This window comes from Schistocerca gregaria, chromosome 10, assembly GCF_023897955.1.
Source record: "Schistocerca gregaria isolate iqSchGreg1 chromosome 10, iqSchGreg1.2, whole genome shotgun sequence".
In the NCBI taxonomy this organism is placed as follows: domain Eukaryota; kingdom Metazoa; phylum Arthropoda; class Insecta; order Orthoptera; family Acrididae; genus Schistocerca; species Schistocerca gregaria.
Window position 1 is genome coordinate 104,057,661 of NC_064929.1, and position 23,774 is coordinate 104,081,434.

The 23,774-nt window shown below is 49.1% G+C and overlaps 1 protein-coding gene, 1 non-coding gene and 1 pseudogene across 3 annotated transcripts in view; 2 read left to right on the forward strand and 1 right to left on the reverse strand.

Moving 5' to 3' along the window:
* LOC126293624 (uncharacterized) overlaps positions 1-23,774 on the reverse strand; it is a 201,222-nt gene that overhangs the window by 104,329 nt on the left and 73,119 nt on the right. The window lies entirely within an intron of this gene.
* Positions 1-23,774, forward strand: part of LOC126293205 (uncharacterized) — an 88,589-nt pseudogene that overhangs the window by 29,302 nt on the left and 35,513 nt on the right.
* Positions 3,916-3,988, forward strand: Trnaa-ggc (transfer RNA alanine (anticodon GGC)). Its single transcript has one exon. It is a non-coding gene; the product is annotated as a tRNA-Ala (tRNA).

Consider the following 23,774-nt stretch of genomic DNA (forward strand, 5'->3'; position numbering starts at 1 on the left):
TATTCTTTGCGTGCAGTCAGCTGCTACTGGTGTTGCTAGTTGTGACTGCTGATAACAGATGCCGTAGCAATCAATTCATGGAGTGAGTTGTATGTTTTGCGATAGTCTGTCTCTGACAAGCAAGCACAGGTGACATAGGTGCGAACACAGGAAGGTTGCAGACCCTCGCTGCCTGCAGACACCGAACAGCCACACTAGGAGGGCGGCCTAAGCCGTAGGCGAAATGTGCTCATTCGCTTTGGCGCGACGTCGAACTATAAATAATGCTGTCACTGGCGTGAGCGTCGTGGAAAGTCGGAAAAGTCGGCTGCGAGGGTGAGTGCCAAGTTTGGGGAGCGATTCGTAGTATGCGCAGTGCAATGGAGACGCGGAAACTTGTTGTGGCCCAGTGTTTTGCAGTTGGACAACAAGATTGGTACACAGTAGTAAAGAGCGATGCACTGAGTTGGCATGAATAATGGAGTGCACAATGGGGCTCGAGATGTGTTTGTTACCTCAGGTGCTGTATGATTGTCGACAAGGAGTGAAAACGGAGCAATTTGTGACGGCTCTTTCAATTTAAGACGTTAAAAACAGACGGAATTTGCATTTGTAATACCAGAGCATCGAAACTACTTGGAACTTTTGTGTATATGAACGGGTCCGCGCCTTTGTACTCTGCTCCCTTCACCGCTACGAACCAACAACCATCGTGTCCGTGCGCATCTGAGTCGCAAAGAATGGGGAATAGCACAGTTTGCTCGTGCATGGGGCGTAGCTCAGTTGGTAGAGCGTTCGCTTGGCATGTGAAAGGGCCAGGGTTCAAGCCACGGCGCCTCCATTTTTTGTGGTCAGTGCATGGTAAGTGTTGGTCGCGGCGAACCTAAAGGCACGCAAGATGTTGCAAAGCCAGCGTCACAGACTGATATGATGTATACTGAGTTAAGGAGAGCAAGATGTAAGTGTGGGGACCGGCTGTTATCGAGGTGTCATCGAGTGCAGATCTGTCTTAGATATCGCGGCTTAACCTCATTGAAGTCTAGAGGGTGGACAACACGTTGGTCTTACTCAGAGCGGTGTCCGAATTCTATTTTCGACGTTATACGTGCCACTTTCATTGTGGCCAACTACGATTCGATGCAGAATGCAGGAAACCTGAAAGACACCCTAACGGATACATAGAGAGTAGTGTTTGTCTGATGAATAATGGGAGTGCAAGGGTCTGTGTCGTCTATATGGCTGTATGTAGCACCATTAGTCTTCGGGGGGGGGCGGGCGTAGCTCATATGGTAGAGCGCTCGCTTGGTATGCGAGAGGTACTGGGATCTATACCCAGTGCCTCCAGAATTTTTAACACACCTACATGCGCACCTTGCCATGCAAGTGGAATAATTCAAAACCAGCAGATGTGTCTAGGAAGATACAAGCGAATGATTAGCATCCACAATTGACAAGCGTGCTGTTATTAGTGCGCAGGAAGCACCCTCCACCAACGCCTACACTTAATTTAGAAACAGTACAAGTGTTCCCGTACGATTCTCAAGCCTATGTCGGAAAGATCTGCCTTGCGCTGAGTTCACGTAAATCCCACTGCACATTCCTATTCTTTGCGTGCAGTCAGCTGCTACTGGTGTTGCTAGTTGTGACTGCTGATAACAGATGCCGTAGCAATCAATTCATGGAGTGAGTTGTATGTTTTGCGATAGTCTGTCTCTGACAAGCAAGCACAGGTGACATAGGTGCGAACACAGGAAGCTTGCAGACCCTCGCTGCCTGCAGACACCGAGCAGCCACACTAGGAGGGCGGCCTAAGCCCTAGGCGAAATGTGCTCATTCGCTTTGGCGCGACGTCGAACTATAAATAATGCTGTCACTGGCGTGAGCGTCGTGGAAAGTCGGAAAAGTCGGCTGCGAGGGTGAGTGCCAAGTTTGGGGAGCGATTCGTAGTATGCGCAGTGCAATGGAGACGCGGAAACTTGTTGTGGCCCAGTGTTTTGCAGTTGGACGACAAGATTGGTACACAGTAGTAAAGAGCGAGGCACTGAGTTGGCATGAATAATGGAGTGCACAATGGGGCTCGAGATGTGTTTGTTACCTCAGGTGCTGTATGACTGTCGACAAGGAGTGAAAACGGAGCAATTTGTGACGGCTCTTTCAATTTAAGACGTTAAAAACAGACGGAATTTGCATTTGTAATACCAGAGCATCGAAACTACTTGGTACTTTTGTGTATATGAACGGGTCCGCGCCTTTGTACTCTGCTCCCTTCACCGCTACAAACCAACCAACCATCGTGTCCGTGCGCATCTGAGTCGCAAAGAATGGGGAATAGCGCCGTTTGCTCGTGCATTGGGCGGAGCTCAGTTGGTAGAGCGTTCGCTTGGCATGTGAAAGGTCCAGGGTTCAAGCCGCGGCGCCTCCATTTTTTGTGGTCAGTGCATGGTAAGTGTTGGTCGCGGCGAACCTAAAGGCACGCAAGATGTTGCAAAGCCAGCGTCACAGACTGATATGATGTATACTGACGTAAGGAGAGCAAGATGTAAGTGTGGGGACCGGCTGTTATCGAGGTGTCATCGAGTGCAGATCTGTCTTAGGTATCGCGGCTTAACCTCATTGAAGTCTAGAGGGTGGACAACACGTTGGTCTTACTCAGAGCGGTGTCCGAATTCTATTTTCGACGTTATACGTGCCACTTTCATTGTGGCCAACTACGATTCGATACAGAATGCACGAAACCTGAAAGACACCCTTACGGATACATAGAGAGTAGTGTTTGTCTGCTGAATAATGGGAGTGCAAGGGTCTGTGTCGTCTATATGGCTGTATGTAGCACCATTAGTCTTCGGGGGGGGGGGGGGGGCGGGCGTAGCTCAGATGGTAGAGCGCTCGCTTAGTATGCGAGAGGTACTGGGATCTATACCCAGTGCCTCCAGAATTTTTAACACACCTACATGCTCACCTTGCCATGCAAGTGGAATAATTCACAACCAGCAGATGTGTCTAGGAAGATACAAGCGAATGATTAGCATCCACAATTGACAAGCGTGCTGTTATTAGTGCGCAGGAAGCACCCTCCTCCCACGCCTACACTTAATTTAGAAACACTACAAGTGTTCCCGTAAGATCTCAAGCCTATGTCGGAAAGATCTGCCTTGCGCTGAGTTCACGTAAATCCCACTGCACATTCCTATTCTTTGCGTGCAGTCAGCTGCTACTGGTGTTGCTAGTTGTGACTGCTGATAACAGATGCCGTAGCAATCAATTCATGGAGTGAGTTGTATGTTTTGCGATAGTCTGTCTCTGACAAGCAAGCACAGGTGACATAGGTGCGAACACAGGAAGCTTGCAGACCCTCGCTGCCTGCAGACACCGAGCAGCCACACTAGGAGGGCGGCCTAAGCCCTAGGCGAAATGTGCTCATTCGCTTTGGCGCGACGTCGAACTATAAATAATGCTGTCACTAGCGTGAGCGTCGTGGAAAGTCGGAAAAGTCGGCTGCGAGGGTGAGTGCCAAGTTTGGGGAGCGATTAGTAGTATGCGCAGTGCAATGGAGACGCGGAAACTTGTTGTGGCCCAGTGTTTTGCAGTTGGACGACAAGATTGGTACACAGTAGTAAAGAGCGAGGCACTGAGTTGGCATGAATAATGGAGTGCACAATGGGGCTCGAGATGTGTTTGGTACCTCAGGTGCTGTATGATTGTCGACAAGGAGTGAAAACGGAGCAATTTGTGACGGCTCTTTCAATTTAAGACGTTAAAAACAGACGGAATTTGCATTTGTAATACCAGAGCATCGAAACTACTTGGAAGTTTTGTGTATATGAACGGGTCCGCGCCTTTGTACTCTGCTCCCTTCACCGCTACAAACCAACCAACCATCGTGTCCGTGCGCATCTGAGTCGCAAAGAATGGGGAATTGCGCAGTTTGCTCGTGCATGGGGCGTAGCTCAGTTGGTAGAGCGTTCGCTTGGCATGTGAAAGGTCCAGGGTTCAAGCCGCGGCGCCTCAATTTTTTGTGGTCATTGCATGGTAAGTGTTGGTCGCGGCGAACCTAAAGGCACGCAAGATGTTGCAAAGCCAGCGTCACAGACTGATATGATGTATACTGACGTAAGGAGAGCAAGATGTAAGTGTGGGGACCGGCTGTTATCGAGGTGTCATCGAGTGCAGATCTGTCTTAGGTATCGCGGCTTAACCTCATTGAAGTCTAGAGGGTGGACAACACGTTGGTCTTACTCAGAGCGGTGTCCGAATTCTATTTTCGACGTTATACGTGCCACTTTCATTGTGGCCAACTACGATTCGATACAGAATGCACGAAACCTGAAAGACACCCTAACGGATACATAGAGAGTAGTGATTGTCTGCTGAATAATGGGAGTGTAAGGGTCTGTGTCGTCTATATGGCTGTATGTAGTACCATTAGTCTTCGGGAGGGCGGGCGTAGCTCAGATGGTATAGCGCTCGCTTAGTATGCGAGAGGTCCTGGTATCTATACCCAGTGCCTCCAGAATTTTTAACACACCTACATGCGCACCTTGCCATGCAAGTGGAATAATTCACAACCAGCAGATGTGTCTAGGAAGATACAAGCGAATGATTAGCATCCACAATTGACAAGCGTGCTGTTATTAGTGAGCAGGAGGCACCCTCCTCCCACGCCTACACTTAATTTAGAAACAGTACAAGTGTTCCCGTAAGATTCTCAAGCCTATGTCGGAAAGATCTGCCTTGCGCTGAGTTCACGTAAATCCCACTGCACATTCCTATTCTTTGCGTGCAGTCAGCTGCTACTGGTGTTGCTAGTTGTGACTGCTGATAACAGATGCCGTAGCAATCAATTCATGGAGTGAGTTGTATGTTTTGCGATAGTCTGTCTCTGACAAGCAAGCACAGGTGACATAGGTGCGAACACAGGAAGCTTGCAGACCCTCGCTGCCTGCAGACACCGAGCAGCCACACTAGGAGGGCGGCCTAAGCCCTAGGCGAAATGTGCTCATTCGCTTTGGCGCGACGTCGAACTATAAATAATGCTGTCACTAGCGTGAGCGTCGTGGAAAGTCGGAAAAGTCGGCTGCGAGGGTGAGTGCCAAGTTTGGGGAGCGATTCGTAGTATGCGCAGTGCAATGGAGACGCGGAAACTTGTTGTGGCCCAGTGTTTTGCAGTTGGACGACAAGATTGGTACACAGTAGTAAAGAGCAAGGCACTGAGTTGGCATGAATAATGGAGTGCACAATGGGGCTCGAGATGTGTTTGTTACCTCAGGTGCTGTATGATTGTCGACAAGGAGTGAAAACGGAGCAATTTGTGACGGCTCTTTCAATTTAAGACGTTAAAAACAGACGGAATTTGCATTTGTAATACCAGAGCATCGAAACTACTTGGAACTTTTGTGTATATGAACGGGTCCGCGCCTTTGTACTCTGCTCCCTTCACCGCTACAAACCAACAACCATCGTGTCCGTGCGCATCTGAGTGCAAAGAATGGGGAATAGCGCAGTTTGCTCGTGCATGGGGCGTAGCTCAGTTGGTAGAGCGTTCGCTTGGCATGTGCAAGGGCCAGGGTTCAAGCCGCGGCGCCTCCATTTTTTGTGGTCAGTGCATGGTAAGTGTTGGTCGCGGCGAACCTAAAGGCACGCAAGATGTTGCAAAGCCAGCGTCACAGACTGATATGATGTATACTGACGTAAGGAGAGCAAGATGTAAGTGTGGGGACCGGCTGTTATCGAGGTGTCATCGAGTGCAGATCTGTCTTAGGTATCGCGGCTTAACCTCATTGAAGTCTAGAGGGTGGACAACACGTTGGTCTTACTCAGAGCGGTGTCCGAATTCTATTTTCGACGTTATACGTGCCACTTTCATTGTGGCCAACTACGATTCGATACAGAATGCACGAAACCTGAAAGACACCCTAACGGCTACATAGAGAGTAGTGTTTGTCTGCTGAATAATGGGAGTGCAAGGGTCTGTGTCGTCTATATGGCTGTATGTAGCACCATTAATCTTCGGGAGGGCGGGCGTAGCTCAGATGGTATAGCGCTCGCTTAGTATGCGAGAGGTACTGGTATCTATACCCAGTGCCTCCAGAATTTTTAACACACCTACATGCTCACCTTGCCATGCAAGTGGAATAATTCACAACCAGCAGATGTGTCTAGGAAGATACAAGCGAATGATTAGCATCCACAATTGACAAGCGTGCTGTTATTAGTGCGCAGGAAGCACCCTCCTCCCACGCCTACACTTAATTTAGAAACACTACAAGTGTTCCCGTAAGATTCTCAAGCCTATGTCGGAAAGATCTGCCTTGCGCTGAGTTCACGTAAATCCCACTGCACATTCCTATTCTTTGCGTGCAGTCAGCTGCTACTGGTGTTGCTGATAACAGATGCCGTAGCAATCAATTCATGGAGTGAGTTGTATGTTTTGCGATAGTCTGTCTCTGACAAGCAAGCACAGGTGACATAGGTGCGAACACAGGAAGCTTGCAGACCCTCGCTGCCTGCAGACACCGAGCAGCCACACTAGGAGGGCGGCCTAAGCCGTAGGTGAAATGTGCTCATTCGCTTTGGCGCGACGTCGAACTATAAATAATGCTGTCACTAGCGTGAGCGTCGTGGAAAGTCGGAAAAGTCGGCTGCGAGGGTGAGTGCCAAGTTTGGGGAGCGTTTTGTAGTATGCGCAGTGCAATGGAGACCCGGAAACTTGTTGTGGCCCAGTGTTTTGCAGTTGGACGACAAGATTGGTACACAGTAGTAAATAGCGAGGCACTGAGTTGGCATGAATAATGGAGTGCACAATGGGGCTCGAGATGTGTTTGTTACCTCAGGTGCTGTATGATTGTCGACAAGGAGTGAAAACGGAGCAATTTGTGACGGCTCTTTCAATTTAAGACGTTAAAAACAGACGGAATTTGCATTTGTAATACCAGAGCATCGAAACTACTTGGAACTTTTGTGTATATGAACGGGTCCGCGCCTTTGTACTCTGCTCCCTTCACCGCTACAAACCAACAACCATCGTGTCCGTGCGCATCTGAGTCGCAAAGAATGGGGAATGGCGGCAGTTTGCTCGTGCATGGGGCGTAGCTCAGTTGGTAGAGCGTTCGCTTGGCATGTGAAAGGGCCAGGGTTCAAGTCGCGGCGTCTCCATTTTTTGTGGTCAGTGCATGGTAAGTGTTGGTCGCGGCGAACCTAAAGGCACGCAAGATGTTGCAAAGCCAGCGTCACAGACTGATATGATGTATACTGACGTAAGGAGAGCAAGATGTAAGTGTGGGGACCGGCTGTTATCGAGGTGTCATCGAGTGCAGATCTGTCTTAGGTATCGCGGCTTAACCTCATTGAAGTCTAGAGGGTGGACAACACGTTGGTCTTACTCAGAGCGGTGTCCGAATTCTATTTTCGACGTTATACATGCCACTTTCATTGTGGCCAACTACGATTCGGTACAGAATGCACGAAACCTGAAAGACACCCTAACGGCTACATAGAGAGTAGTGTTTGTCTGCTGAATAATGGGAGTGCAAGGGTCTGTGTCGTCTATATGGCTGTATGTAGCACCATTAGTCTTCGGGAGGGCGGGCGTAGCTCAGATGGTAGAGCGCTCGCTTAGTATGCGAGCGGTACTGGGATCTATACCCAGTGCCTCCAGAATTTTTAACACACCTACATGCGCACCTTGCCATGCAAGTGGAATAATTCACAACCAGCAGATGTGTCTAGGAAGATACAAGCGAATGATTAGCATCCACAATTGACAAGCGTGCTGTTATTAGTGCGCAGGAAGCACCCTCCTCCCACGCCTACACTTAATTTAGAAACAGTACAAGTGTTCCCGTAAGATTCTCAAGCCTATGTCGGAAAGATCTGCCTTGCGCTGAGTTCACGTAAATCCCACTGCACATTCCTATTCTTTGCGTGCAGTCAGCTACTACTGGTGTTGCTAGTTGTGACTGCTGATAACAGATGCCGTAGCAATCAATTCATGGAGTGAGTTGTATGTTTTGCGATAGTCTGTCTCTGACAAGCAAGCACAGGTGACATAGGTGCGAACACAGGAAGCTTGCAGACCCTCGCTGCCTGCAGACACCGAGCAGCCACACTAGGAGGGCGGCCTAAGCCGTAGGTGAAATGTGCTCATTCGCTTTGGCGCGACGTCGAACTATAAATAATGCTGTCACTAGCGTGAGCGTCGTGGAAAGTCGGAAAAGTCGGCTGCGAGGGTGAGTGCCAAGTTTGGGGAGCGTTTTGTAGTATGCGCAGTGCAATGGAGACGCGGAAACTTGTTGTGGCCCAGTGTTTTGCAGTTGGACGACAAGATTGGTACACAGTAGTAAAGAGCGAGGCACTGAGTTGGCATGAATAATGGAGTGCACAATGGGGCTCGAGATGTGTTTGTTACCTCAGGTGCTGTATGATTGTCGACAAGGAGTGAAAACGGAGCAATTTGTGATGGCTCTTTCAATTTAAGACGTTAAAAACAGACGGAAATTGCATTTGTAATACCAGAGCATCGAAACTACTTGGAAGTTTTGTGTATATGAACGGGTCCGCGCCTTTGTACTCTGCTCCCTTCACCGCTACAAACCAACCAACCATCGTGTCCGTGCGCATCTGAGTCGCAAAGAATGGGGAATAGCGCAGTTTGCTCGTGCATGGGGCGTAGCTCAGTTGGTAGAGCGTTCGCTTGGCATGTGAAAGGTCCAGGGTTCAAGCCGGGGCGCCTCCATTTTTTGTGGTCAGTGCATGGTAAGTGTTGGTCGCGGCGAACCTAAAGGCACGCAAGATGTTGCAAAGCCAGCGTCACAGACTGATATGATGTATACTGACGTAAGGAGAGCAAGATGTAAGTGTGGGGACCGGCTGTTATCGAGGTGTCATCGAGTGCAGATATGTCTTAGGTATCGCGGCTTAACCTCATTGAAGTCTAGAGGGTGGACAACACGTTGCTCTTACTCAGAGCGGTGTCCGAATTCTATTTTCGACGTTATACGTGCCACTTTCATTGTGGCCAACTACGATTCGATACAGAATGCACGAAACCTGAAAGACACCCTAACGGATACATAGAGAGTAGTGTTTGTCTGCTGAATAATGGGAGTGCAAGGGTCTGTGTCGTCTATATGGCTGTATGTAGCACCATTAGTCTTCGGGGGGGCGGGCGTAGCTCAGATGGTAGAGCGCTCGCTTAGTATGCGATCTATACTGGGATCTATACCCAGTGCCTCCAGAATTTTTAACACACCTACATGCGCACCTTGCCATGCAAGTGGAATAATTCACAACCAGCAGATGTGTCTAGGAAGATACAAGCGAATGATTAGCATCCACAATTGACAAGCGTGCTGTTATTAGTGCGCAGGAAGCACCCTCCTCCCACGCCTACACTTAATTTAGAAACAGTACAAGTGTTCCCGTAAGATACTCAAGCCTATGTCGGAAAGATCTGCCTTGCGCTGAGTTCACGTAAATCCCACTGCACATTCCTATTCTTTGCGTGCAGTCAGCTGCTACTGGTGTTGCTAGTTGTGACTGCTGATAACAGATGCCGTAGCAATCAATTCATGGAGTGAGTTGTATGTTTTGCGATAGTCTGTCTCTGACAAGCAAGCACAGGTGACATAGGTGCGAACACAGGAAGCTTGCAGACCCTCGCTGCCTGCAGACACCGAGCAGCCACACTAGGAGGGCGGCCTAAGCCGTAGGCGAAATGTGCTCATTCGCTTTGGCGCGACGCCGAACTATAAATAATGCTGTCACTAGCGTGAGCGTCGTGGAAAGTCGGAAAAGTCGGCTGCGAGGATGAGTGCCAAGTTAGGGGAGCGATTCGTAGTATGCGCAGTGCAATGGAGACGCGGAAACTTGTTGTGGCCCAGTGTTTTGCAGTTGGACGACAAGATTGGTACACAGTAGTAAAGAGCGAGGCACTGAGTTGGCATGAATAATGGAGTGCACAATGGGGCTCGAGATGTGTTTGTTACCTCAGGTGCTGTATGATTGTCGACAAGGAGTGAAAACGGAGCAATTTGTGACGGCTCTTTCAATTTAAGACGTTAAAAACAGACGGAATTTGCATTTGTAATACCAGAGCATCGAAACTACTTGGAAGTTTTGTGTATATGAACGGGTCCGCGCCTTTGTACTCTGCTCCCTTCACCGCTACAAACCAACCAACCATCGTGTCCGTGCGCATCTGAGTCGCAAAGAATGGGGAATAGCGCAGTTTGCTCGTGCATGGGGCGTAGCTCAGTTGGTAGAGCGTTCGCTTGGCATGTGAAAGGTCCAGGGTTCAAGCCGCGGCGCCTACATTTTTTGTGGTCAGTGCATGGTAAGTGTTGGTCGCGGCGAACCTAAAGGCACGCAAGATGTTGCAAAGCCAGCGTCACAGACTGATATGATGTATACTGACGTAAGGAGAGCAAGATGTAAGTGTGGGGACCGGCTGTTATCGAGGTGTCATCGAGTGCAGATATGTCTTAGGTATCGCGGCTTAACCTCATTGAAGTCTAGAGGGTGGACAACACGTTGCTCTTACTCAGAGCGGTGTCCGAATTCTATTTTCGACGTTATACGTGCCACTTTCATTGTGGCCAACTACGATTCGATACAGAATGCACGAAACCTGAAAGACACCCTAACGGATACATAGAGAGTAGTGTTTGTCTGCTGAATAATGGGAGTGCAAGGGTCTGTGTCGTCTATATGGCTGTATGTAGCACCATTTGTCTTCGGGGGGGCGGGCGTAGCTCAGATGGTAGAGCGCTCGCTTAGTATGCGATGTATACTGGGATCTATACCCAGTGCCTCCAGAATTTTTAACACACCTACATGCGCACCTTGCCATGCAAGTGGAATAATTCACAACCAGCAGATGTGTCTAGGAAGATACAAGCGAATGATTAGCATCCACAATTGACAAGCGTGCTGTTATTAGTGCGCAGGAAGCACCCTCCTCCCACGCCTACACTTAATTTAGAAACAGTACAAGTGTTCCCGTAAGATTCTCAAGCCTATGTCGGAAAGATCTGCCTTGCGCTGAGTTCACGTAAATCCCACTGCACATTCCTATTCTTTGCGTGCAGTCAGCTGCTACTGGTGTTGCTAGTTGTGACTGCTGATAACAGATGCCGTAGCAATCAATTCATGGAGTGAGTTGTATGTTTTGCGATAGTCTGTCTCTGACAAGCAAGCACAGGTGACATAGGTGCGAACACAGGAAGCTTGCAGACCCTCGCTGCCTGCAGACACCGAGCAGCCACACTAGGAGGGCGGCCTAAGCCGTAGGTGAAATGTGCTCATTCGCTTTGGCGCGACGTCGAACTATAAATAATGCTGTCACTAGCGTGAGCGTCGTGGAAAGTCGGAAAAGTCGGCTGCGAGGGTGAGTGCCAAGTTTGGGGAGCGTTTTGTAGTATGCGCAGTGCAATGGAGACGCGGAAACTTGTCGTGGCCCAGTGTTTTGCAGTTGGACGACAAGATTGGTACACAGTAGTAAAGAGCGAGGCACTGAGTTGGCATGAATAATGGAGTGCACAATGGGGCTCGAGATGTGTTTGTTACCTCAGGTGCTGTATGATTGTCGACAAGGAGTGAAAACGGAGCAATTTGTGATGGCTCTTTCAATTTAAGACGTTAAAAACAGACGGAAATTGCATTTGTAATACCAGAGCATCGAAACTACTTGGAAGTTTTGTGTATATGAACGGGTCCGCGCCTTTGTACTCTGCTCCCTTCACCGCTACAAACCAACCAACCATCGTGTCCGTGCGCATCTGAGTCGCAAAGAATGGGGAATAGCGCAGTTTGCTCGTGCATGGGGCGTAGCTCAGTTGGTAGAGCGTTCGCTTGGCATGTGAAAGGTCCAGGGTTCGAGCCACGGCGCCTCCATATTTTGTGGTCAGTGCATGGTAAGTGTTGGTCGCGGCGAACCTAAAGGCACGCAAGATGTTGCAAAGCCAGCGTCACAGACTGATATGATGTATACTGACGTAAGGAGAGCAAGATGTAAGTGTGGGGACCGGCTGTTATCGAGGTGTCATCGAGTGCAGAACTGTCTTAGGTATCGCGGCTTAACCTCATTGAAGTCTAGAGGGTGGACAACACGTTGCTCTTACTCAGAGCGGTGTCCGAATTCTATTTTCGACGTTATACGTGCCACTTTCATTGTGGCCAACTACGATTCGATACAGAATGCACGAAACCTGAAAGACACCCTAACGGATACATAGAGAGTAGTGTTTGTCTGCTGAATAATGGGAGTGCAAGGGTCTGTGTCGTCTATATGGCTGTATGTAGCACCATTAGTCTTCGGGGGGGCGGGCGTAGCTCAGATGGTAGAGCGCTCGCTTAGTATGCGATCTATACTGGGATCTATACCCAGTGCCTCCAGAATTTTTAACACACCTACATGCGCACCTTGCCATGCAAGTGGAATAATTCACAACCAGCAGATGTGTCTAGGAAGATACAAGCGAATGATTAGCATCCACAATTGACAAGCGTGCTGTTATTAGTGCGCAGGAAGCACCCTCCTCCCACGCCTACACTTAATTTATAAACAGTACAAGTGTTCCCGTAAGATTCTCAAGCCTATGTCGGAAAGATCTGCCTTGCGCTGAGTTCACGTAAATCCCACTGCACATTCCTATTCTTTGCGTGCAGTCAGCTGCTACTGGTGTTGCTAGTTGTGACTGCTGATAACAGATGCCGTAGCAATCAATTCATGGAGTGAGTTGTATGTTTTGCGATAGTCTGTCTCTGACAAGCAAGCACAGGTGACATAGGTGCGAACACAGGAAGCTTGCAGACCCTCGCTGCCTGCAGACACCGAGCAGCCACACTAGGAGGGCGGCCTAAGCCCTAGGCGAAATGTGCTCATTCGCTTTGGCGCGACGTCGAACTATAAATAATGCTGTCACTAGCGTGAGCGTCGTGGAAAGTCGGAAAAGTCGGCTGCGAGGGTGAGTGCCAAGTTTGGGGAGCGTTTTGTAGTATGCGCAGTGCAATGGAGACGCGGAAACTTGTTGTGGCCCAGTGTTTTTCAGTTGGACGACAAGATTGGTACACAGTAGTAAAGAGCGAGGCACTGAGTTGGCATGAATAATGGAGTGCACAATGGGGCTCGAGATGTGTTTGTTACCTCAGGTGCTGTATGATTGTCGACAAGGAGTGAAAACGGAGCAATTTGTGATGGCTCTTTCAATTTAAGACGTTAAAAACAGACGGAAATTGCATTTGTAATACCAGAGCATCGAAACTACTTGGAAGTTTTGTGTATATGAACGGGTCCGCGCCTTTGTACTCTGCTCCCTTCACCGCTACAAACCAACCAACCATCGTGTCCGTGCGCATCTGAGTCGCAAAGAATGGGGAATAGCGCAGTTTGCTCGTGCATGGGGCGTAGCTCAGTTGGTAGAGCGTTCGCTTGGCATGTGAAAGGTCCAGGGTTCAAGCCGCGGCGCCTCCATTTTTTGTGGTCAGTGCATGGTAAGTGTTGGTCGCGGCGAACCTAAAGGCACGCAAGATGTTGCAAAGCCAGCGTCACAGACTGATATGATGTATACTGACGTAAGGAGAGCAAGATGTAAGTGTGGGGACCGGCTGTTATCGAGGTGTCATCGAGTGCAGATATGTCTTAGGTATCGCGGCTTAACCTCATTGAAGTCTAGAGGGTGGACAACACGTTGCTCTTACTCAGAGCGGTGTCCGAATTCTATTTTCGACGTTATACGTGCCACTTTCATTGTGGCCAACTACGATTCGATACAGAATGCACGAAACCTGAAAGACACCCTAACGGATACATAGAGAGTAGTGTTTGTCTGCTGAATAATGGGAGTGCAAGGGTCTGTGTCGTCTATATGGCTGTATGTAGCACCATTTGTCTTCGGGGGGGCGGGCGTAGCTCAGATGGTAGAGCGCTCGCTTAGTATGCGATGTATACTGGGATCTATACCCAGTGCCTCCAGAATTTTTAACACACCTACATGCGCACCTTGCCATGCAAGTGGAATAATTCACAACCAGCAGATGTGTCTAGGAAGATACAAGCGAATGATTAGCATCCACAATTGACAAGCGTGCTGTTATTAGTGCGCAGGAAGCACCCTCCTCCCACGCCTACACTTAATTTAGAAACAGTACAAGTGTTCCCGTAAGATTCTCAAGCCTATGTCGGAAAGATCTGCCTTGCGCTGAGTTCACGTAAATCCCACTGCACATTCCTATTCTTTGCGTGCAGTCAGCTGCTACTGGTGTTGCTAGTTGTGACTGCTGATAACAGATGCCGTAGCAATCAATTCATGGAGTGAGTTGTATGTTTTGCGATAGTCTGTCTCTGACAAGCAAGCACAGGTGACATAGGTGCGAACACAGGAAGCTTGCAGACCCTCGCTGCCTGCAGACACCGAGCAGCCACACTAGGAGGGCGGCCTAAGCCCTAGGCGAAATGTGCTCATTCGCTTTGGCGCGACGTCGAACTATAAATAATGCTGTCACTAGCGTGAGCGTCGTGGAAAGTCGGAAAAGTCGGCTGCGAGGGTGAGTGCCAAGTTTGGGGAGCGATTCGTAGTATGCGCAGTGCAATGGAGACGCGGAAACTTGTTGTGGCCCAGTGTTTTTCAGTTGGACGACAAGATTGGTACACAGTAGTAAAGAGCGAGGCACTGAGTTGGCATGAATAATGGAGTGCACAATGGGGCTCGAGATGTGTTTGTTACCTCAGGTGCTGTATGATTGTCGACAAGGAGTGAAAACGGAGCAATTTGTGATGGCTCTTTCAATTTAAGACGTTAAAAACAGACGGAAATTGCATTTGTAATTCCAGAGCATCGAAACTACTTGGAAGTTTTGTGTATATGAACGGGTCCGCGCCTTTGTACTCTGCTCCCTTCACCGCTACAAACCAACCAACCATCGTGTCCGTGCGCATCTGAGTCGCAAAGAATGGGGAATAGCGCAGTTTGCTCGTGCATGGGGCGTAGCTCAGTTGGTAGAGCGTTCGCTTGGCATGTGAAAGGTCCAGGGTTCAAGCCGCGGCGCCTCCATTTTTTGTGGTCAGTGCATGGTAAGTGTTGGTCGCGGCGAACCTAAAGGCACGCAAGATGTTGCAAAGCCAGCGTCACAGACTGATATGATGTATACTGACGTAAGGAGAGCAAGATGTAAGTGTGGGGACCGGCTGTTATCGAGGTGTCATCGAGTGCAGATATGTCTTAGGTATCGCGGCTTAACCTCATTGAAGTCTAGAGGGTGGACAACACGTTGCTCTTACTCAGAGCGGTGTCCGAATTCTATTTTCGACGTTATACGTGCCACTTTCATTGTGGCCAACTACGATTCGATACAGAATGCACGAAACCTGAAAGACACCCTAACGGATACATAGAGAGTAGTGTTTGTCTGCTGAATAATGGGAGTGCAAGGGTCTGTGTCGTCTATATGGCTGTATGTAGCACCATTTGTCTTCGGGGGGGCGGGCGTAGCTCAGATGGTAGAGCGCTCGCTTAGTATGCGATGTATACTGGGATCTATACCCAGTGCCTCCAGAATTTTTAACACACCTACATGCGCACCTTGCCATGCAAGTGGAATAATTCACAACCAGCAGATGTGTCTAGGAAGATACAAGCGAATGATTAGCATCCACAATTGACAAGCGTGCTGTTATTAGTGCGCAGGAAGCACCCTCCTCCCACGCCTACACTTAATTTATAAACAGTACAAGTGTTCCCGTAAGATACTCAAGCCTATGTCGGAAAGATCTGCCTTGCGCTGAGTTCACGTAAATCCCACTGCACATTCCTATTCTTTGCGTGCAGTCAGCTGCTACTGGTGTTGCTAGTTGTGACTGCTGATAACAGATGCCGTAGCAATCAATTCATGGAGTGAGTTGTATGTTTTGCGATAGTCTGTCTCTGACAAGCAAGCACAGGTGACATAGGTGCGAACACAGGAAGCTTGCAGACCCTCGCTGCCTGCAGACACCGAGCAGCCACACTAGGAGGGCGGCCTAAGCCGTAGGCGAAATGTGCTCATTCGCTTTGGCGCGACGCCGAACTATAAATAATGCTGTCACTAGCGTGAGCGTCGTGGAAAGTCGGAAAAGTCGGCTGCGAGGATGAGTGCCAAGTTAGGGGAGCGATTCGTAGTATGCGCAGTGCAATGGAGACGCGGAAACTTGTTGTGGCCCAGTGTTTTGCAGTTGGACGACAAGATTGGTACACAGTAGTAAAGAGCGAGGCACTGAGTTGGCATGAATAATGGAGTGCACAATGGGGCTCGAGATGTGTTTGTTACCTCAGGTGCTGTATGATTGTCGACAAGGAGTGAAAACGGAGCAATTTGTGACGGCTCTTTCAATTTAAGACGTTAAAAACAGACGGAATTTGCATTTGTAATACCAGAGCATCGAAACTACTTGGAACTTTTGTGTATATGAACGGGTCCGCGCCTTTGTACTCTGCTCCCTTCACCGCTACAAACCAACAACCATCGTGTCCGTGCGCATCTGAGTCGCAAAGAATGGGGAATAGCGCAGTTTGCTCGTGCATGGGGCGTAGCTCAGTTGGTAGAGCGTTCGCTTGGCATGTGAAAGGGCCAGGGTTCAAGTCGCGGCGTCTCCATTTTTTGTGGTCACTGCATGGTAAGTGTTGGTCGCGGCGAACCTAAAGGCACGCAAGATGTTGCAAAGCCAGCGTCACAGACTGATATGATGTATACTGACGTAAGGAGAGCAAGATGTAAGTGTGGGGACCGGCTGTTATCGAGGTGTCATCGAGTGCAGATCTGTCTTAGGTATCGCGGCTTAACCTCATTGAAGTCTAGAGGGTGGACAACACGTTGGTCTTACTCAGAGCGGTGTCCGAATTCTATTTTCGACGTTATACGTGCCACTTTCATTGTGGCCAACTACGATTCGATACAGAATGCACGAAACCTGAAAGACACCCTAACGGCTACATAGAGAGTAGTGTTTGTCTGCTGAATAATGGGAGTGCAAGGGTCTGTGTCGTCTATATGGCTGTATGTAGCACCATTAGTCTTCGGGGGGGGGGGGGCGGGCGTAGCTCAGATGGTAGAGCGCTCGCTTAGTATGCGAGAGGTACTGGTATCTATACCCAGTGCCTCCAGAATTTTTAACACACCTACATGCGCACCTTGCCATGCAAGTGGAATAATTCACAACCAGCAGATGTGTCTAGGAAGATACAAGCGAATGATTAGCATCCACAATTGACAAGCGTGCTGTTATTAGTGCGCAGGAAGCACCCTCCTCCCACGCCTACACTTAATTTAGAAACAGTACAAGTGTTCCCGTAAGATTCTCAAGCCTATGTCGGAAAGATCTGCCTTGCGCTGAGTTCACGTAAATCCCACTGCACATTCCTATTCTTTGCGTGCAGTCAGCTGCTACTGGTGTTGCTAGTTGTGACTGCTGATAACAGATGCCGTAGCAATCAATTCATGGAGTGAGTTGTATGTTTTGCGATAGTCTGTCTCTGACAAGCAAGCACAGGTGACATAGGTGCGAACACAGGAAGCTTGCAGACCCTCGCTGCCTGCAGACACCGAGCAGCCACACTAGGAGGGCGGCCTAAGCCCTAGGCGAAATGTGCTCATTCGCTTTGGCGCGACGTCGAACTATAAATAATGCTGTCACTAGCGTGAGCGTCGTGGAAAGTCGGAAAAGTCGGCTGCGAGGGTGAGTGCCAAGTTTGGGGAGCGATTCGTAGTATGCGCAGTGCAATGGAGACGCGGAAACTTGTTGTGGCCCAGTGTTTTTCAGTTGGACGACAAGATTGGTACACAGTAGTAAAGAGCGACGCACTGAGTTGGCATGAATAATGGAGTGCACAATGGGGCTCGAGATGTGTTTGTTACCTCAGGTGCTGTATGATTGTCGACAAGGAGTGAAAACGGAGCAATTTGTGATGGCTCTTTCAATTTAAGACGTTAAAGGCAGACGGAAATTGCATTTGTAATACCAGAGCATCGACACTACTTGGAAGTTTTGTGTATATGAACGGGTCCGCGCCTTTGTACTCTGCTCCCTTCACCGCTACAAACCAACCAACCATCGTGTCCGTGCGCATCTGAGTCGCAAAGAATGGGGAATAGCGCAGTTTGCTCGTGCATGGGGCGTAGCTCAGTTGGTAGAGCGTTCGCTTGGCATGTGAAAGGTCCAGGGTTCAAGCCGCGGCGCCTCCATTTTTTGTGGTCAGTGCATGGTAAGTGTTGGTCGCGGCGAACCTAAAGGCACGCAAGATGTTGCAAAGCCAGCGTCACAGACTGATATGATGTATACTGACGTAAGGAGAGCAAGATGTAAGTGTGGGGACCGGCTGTTATCGAGGTGTCATCGAGTGCAGATATGTCTTAGGTATCGCGCCATAACCTCATTGAAGTCTAGAGGATGGACAACACGTTGGTCTTACTCAGAGCGGTGTCCGAATTCTATTTTCGACGTTATACGTGCCACTTTCATTGTGGCCAACTACGATTCGATACAGAATGCACGAAACCTGAAAGACACCCTAACGGATGCATAGAGAGTAGTGTTTGTCTGCTGAATAATGGGAGTGCAAGGGTCTGTGTCGTCTATATGGCTGTATGTAGCACCATTAGTCTTCGGGGGGGCGGGCGTAGCTCAGATGGTAGAGCGCTCGCTTAGTATGCGAGAGGTACTGGGATCTATACCCAGTGCCTCCAGAATTTTTAACACACCTACATGCGCACCTTGCCATGCAAGTGGCATAATTCACAACCAGCAGATGTGTCTAGGAAGATACAAGCGAATGATTAGCATCCACAATTGACAAGCGTGCTGTTATTAGTGCGCAGGAAGCACCCTCCTCCCACGCCTACACTTAATTTAGAAACAGTACAAGTGTTCCCGTAAGATTCTCAAGCCTATGTCGGAAAGATCTGCCTTGCGCTGAGTTCACGTAAATCCCACTGCACATTCCTATTCTTTGCTTGCAGTCAGCTGCTACTGGTGTTGCTAGTTGTGACTGCTGATAACAGATGCCGTAGCAATCAATTCATGGAGTGAGTTGTATGTTTTGCGATAGTCTGTCTCTGACAAGCAAGCAAAGGTGACATAGGTGCGAACACATGAAGCTTGCAGACCCTCGCTGCCTGCAGACACCGAGCAGCCACACTAGGAGGGCGGCCTAAGCAGTAGGCGAAATGTGCTCATTCGCTTTGGCGCGACGTCGAACTATTAATAATGCTGTCACTAGCGTGAGCGTCGTGGAAAGTCGGAAAAGTCGGCTGCGAGGGTGAGTGCCAAGTTTGGGGAGCGTTTTGTAGTATGCGCAGTGCAATGGAGACGCGGAAACTTGTTGTGGCCCAGTGTTTTGCAGTTGGACGACAAGATTGGTACACAGTAGTAAAGAGCGAGGCACTGAGCTGGCATGAATAATGGAGTGCACAATGGGGCTCGAGATGTGTTTGTTAACTCAGGTGCTTTATGATTGTCGTCAAGGAGTGAAAACGGAGCAATTTGTGATGGCTCTTTCAATTTAAGACGTTAAAAACAGACGGAATTTGCATTTGTAATACCAGAGCATCGAAACTACTTGGAACTTTTGTGTATATGAACGGGTCCGCGCCTTTGTACTCTGCTCCCTTCACCGCTACAAACCAACCAACCATCGTGTCCGTGCGCATCTGAGTCGCAAAGAATGGGGAATAGCGCAGTTTGCTCGTGCATGGGGCGTAGCTCAGTTGGTAGAGCGTTCGCTTGGCATGTGAAAGGTCCAGGGTTCGAGCCACGGCGCCTCCATATTTTGTGGTCAGTGCATGGTAAGTGTTGGTCGCGGCGAACCTAAAGGCACGCAAGATGTTGCAAAGCCAGCGTCACAGACTGATATGATGTATACTGACGTAAGGAGAGCAAGATGTAAGTGTGGGGACCGGCTGTTATCGAGGTGTCATCGAGTGCAGAACTGTCTTAGGTATCGCGGCTTAACCTCATTGAAGTCTAGAGGGTGGACAACACGTTGCTCTTACTCACAGCGGTGTCCGAATTCTATTTTCGACGTTATACGTGCCACTTTCATTGTGGCCAACTACGATTCGATACAGAATGCACGAAACCTGAAAGACACCCTAACGGATACATAGAGAGTAGTGTTTGTCTGATGAATAATGGGAGTGCAAGGGTGTGTGTCGTCTATATGGCTGTATGTAGCACCATTAGTCTTCGGGAGGGCGGGAGCGCTCGCTTAGTATGCGATGTATACTGGGATCAATACCCAGTGCCTCCAGAATTTTTAACACACCTACATGCGCACCTTGCCATGCAAGTGGAATAATTCACAACCAGCAGATGTGTCTAGGAAGATACAAGCGAATGATTAGCATCCACAATTGACAAGCGTGCTGTTATTAGTGCGCAGGAAGCACCCTCCTCCCACGCCTACACTTAATTTAGAAACAGTACAAGTGTTCCCGTATGATTCTCAAGCCTATGTCGGAAAGATCTGCCTTGCGCTGAGTGCACGTAAATCCCACTGCACATTCCTATTCTTTGCGTGCAGTCAGCTGCTACTGGTGCTGCTAGTTGTGACTGCTGATAACAGATGCCGTAGCAATCAATTCATGGAGTGAGTTGTATGTTTTGCGATAGTCTGTCTCTGACAAGCAAGCACAGGTGACATAGGTGCGAACACAGGAAGCTTGCAGACCCTCGCTGCCTGCAGACACCGAGCAGCCACACTAGGAGGGCGGCCCAAGCCCTAGGCGAAATGTGCTCATTCGCTTTGGCGCGACGTCGAACTATAAATAATGCTGTCACTAGCGTGAGCGTCGTGGAAAGTCGGAAAAGTCGGCTGCGAGGGTGAGTGCCAAGTTTGGGGAGCGTTTCGTAGTATGCGCAGTGCAATGGAGACGCGGAAACTTGTTGTGGCCCAGTGTTTTGCAGTTGGACGACAAGATTGGTACACAGTAGTAAAGAGCGAGGCACTGAGTTGCCATGAATAATGGAGTGCACAATGGGGCTCGAGATGTGTTTGTTACCTCAGGTGCTGTATGATTGTCGACAAGGAGTGAAAACGGAGCAATTTGTGACGGCTCTTTCAATTTAAGACGTTAAAAACAGACGGAATTTGCATTTGTAATACCAGAGCATCGAAACTACTTGGAACTTTTGTGTATATGAACGGGTCCGCGCCTTTGTACTCTGCTCCCTTCACCGCTACAAACCAACAACCATCGTGTCCGTGCGCATCTGAGTCGCAAAGAATGGGGAATAGCGCAGTTTGCTCGTGCATGGGCCGTAGCTCAGTTGGTAGAGCGTTCGCTTGGCAAGTGAAAGGGCCAGGGTTCAAGCCGCGGGTCCTCCATTTTTTGTGGTCACTGCATGGTAAGTGTTGGTCGCGGCGAACCTAAAGGCACGCAAGATGTTGCAAAGCCAGCGTCACAGACTGATATGATGTATACTGACGTAAGGACAGCAAGATGTAAGTGTGGGGACCGGCTGTTATCGAGGTGTCATCGAGTGCAGATCTGTCTTAGGTATCGCGGCTTAACCTCATTGAAGTCTAGAGGGTGGACAACACGTTGGTCTTCCTCAGAGCGGTGTCCGAATTCTATTTTCGACGTTATACGTGCCACTTTCATTGTGGCCAACTACGATTCGATACAGAATGCACGAAACCTGAAAGACACCCTAACGGCTACATAGAGAGTAGTGTTTGTCTGCTAAATAATGGGAGTGCAAGGGTCTGTGTCGTCTATATGGCTGTATGTAGCACCATTAGTCTTCGGGAGGGCGGGCGTAGCTCAGATGGTAGAGCGCTCGCTTAGTATGCGAGAGGTACTGGTATCTATACCCAGTGCCTCCAGAATTTTTAACACACCTACATGCTCACCTTGCCATGCAAGTGGAATAATTCACAACCAGCAGATGTGTCTAGGAAGATACAAGCGAATGATTAGCATCCACAATTGACAAGCGTGCTGTTATTAGTGCGCAGGAAGCACCCTCCTCCCACGCCTACACTTAATTTAGAAACAGTACAAGTGTTCCCGTAAGATTCTCAAGCCTATGTCGGAAAGATCTGCCTTGCGCTGAGTTCACGTAAATCCCACTGCACATTCCTATTCTTTGCGTGCAGTCAGCTGCTACTGGTGTTGCTAGTTGTGACTGCTGATAACAGATGCCGTAGCAATCAATTCATGGAGTGAGTTGTATGTTTTGCGATAGTCTGTCTCTGACAAGCAAGCACAGGTGACATAGGTGCGAACACAGGAAGCTTGCAGACCCTCGCTGCCTGCAGACACCGAGCAGCCACACTAGGAGGGCGGCCTAAGCCGTAGGCGAAATGTGCTCATTCGCTTTGGCGCGACGTCGAACTATAAATAATGCTGTCACTAGCGTGAGCGTCGTGGAAAGTCGGAAAAGTCGGCTGCGATGGAGAGTGCCAAGTTTGGGGAGCGATTCGTAGTATGCGCAGTGCAATGGAGACGCGGAAACTTGTTGTGGCCCAGTGTTTTGCAGTTGGACGACAAGATTGGTACACAGTAGTAAATAGCGAGGCACTGAGTTGGCATGCATAATGGAGTGCACAATGGGGCTCGAGATGTGTTTGTTACCTCAGGTGCTGTATGATTGTCGACAAGGAGTGAAAACGGAGCAATTTGTGACGGCTCTTTCAATTTAAGACGTTAAAAACAGACGGAATTTGCATTTGTAATACCAGAGCATCGAAACTACTTGGAACTTTTGTGTATATGAACGGGTCCGCGCCTTTGTACTCTGCTCCCTTCACCGCTACAAACCAACAACCATCGTGTCCGTGCGCATCTGAGTCGCAAAGAATGGGGAATAGCGCAGTTTGCTCGTGCATGGGGCGTAGCTCAGTTGGTAGAGCGTTCGCTTGGAATGTGAAAGGTCCAGGGTTCAAGCCGCGGCGCCTCCATTTTTTGTGGTCAGTGCATGGTAAGTGTTGGTCCCGGCGAACCTAAAGGCACGCAAGATGTTGCAAAGCCAGCGTCACAGACTGATATGATGTATACTGACGTAAGTAGAGCAAGATGTAAGTGTGGGGACCGGCTGTTATCGAGGTGTCATCGAGTGCAGATCTGTCTTAGGTATCGCGGCTTAACCTCATTGAAGTCTAGAGGGTGGACAACACGTTGCTCTTACTCACAGCGGTGTCCGAATTCTATTTTCGACGTTATACGTGCCACTTTCATTGTGGCCAACTACGATTCGATACAGAATGCACGAAACCTGAAAGACACCCTAACGGATGCATAGAGAGTAGTGTTTGTCTGCTGAATAATGGGAGTGCAAGGGTCTGTGTCGTCTATATGGCTGTATGTAGCACCATTAGTCTTCGGGGGGGCGGGCGTAGCTCAGATGGTAGAGCGCTCGCTTAGTATGCGAGAGGTACTGGGATCTATACCCAGTGCCTCCAGAATTTTTAACACACCTACATGCGCACCTTGCCATGCAAGTGGCATAATTCACAACCAGCAGATGTGTCTAGGAAGATACAAGCGAATGATTAGCATCCACAATTGACAAGCGTGCTGTTATTAGTGCGCAGGAAGCACCCTCCTCCCACGCCTACACTTAATTTAGAAACAGTACAAGTGTTCCCGTAAGATTCTCAAGCCTATGTCGGAAAGATCTGCCTTGCGCTGAGTTCACGTAAATCCCACTGCACATTCCTATTCTTTGCTTGCAGTCAGCTGCTACTGGTGTTGCTAGTTGTGACTGCTGATAACAGATGCCGTAGCAATCAATTCATGGAGTGAGTTGTATGTTTTGCGATAGTCTG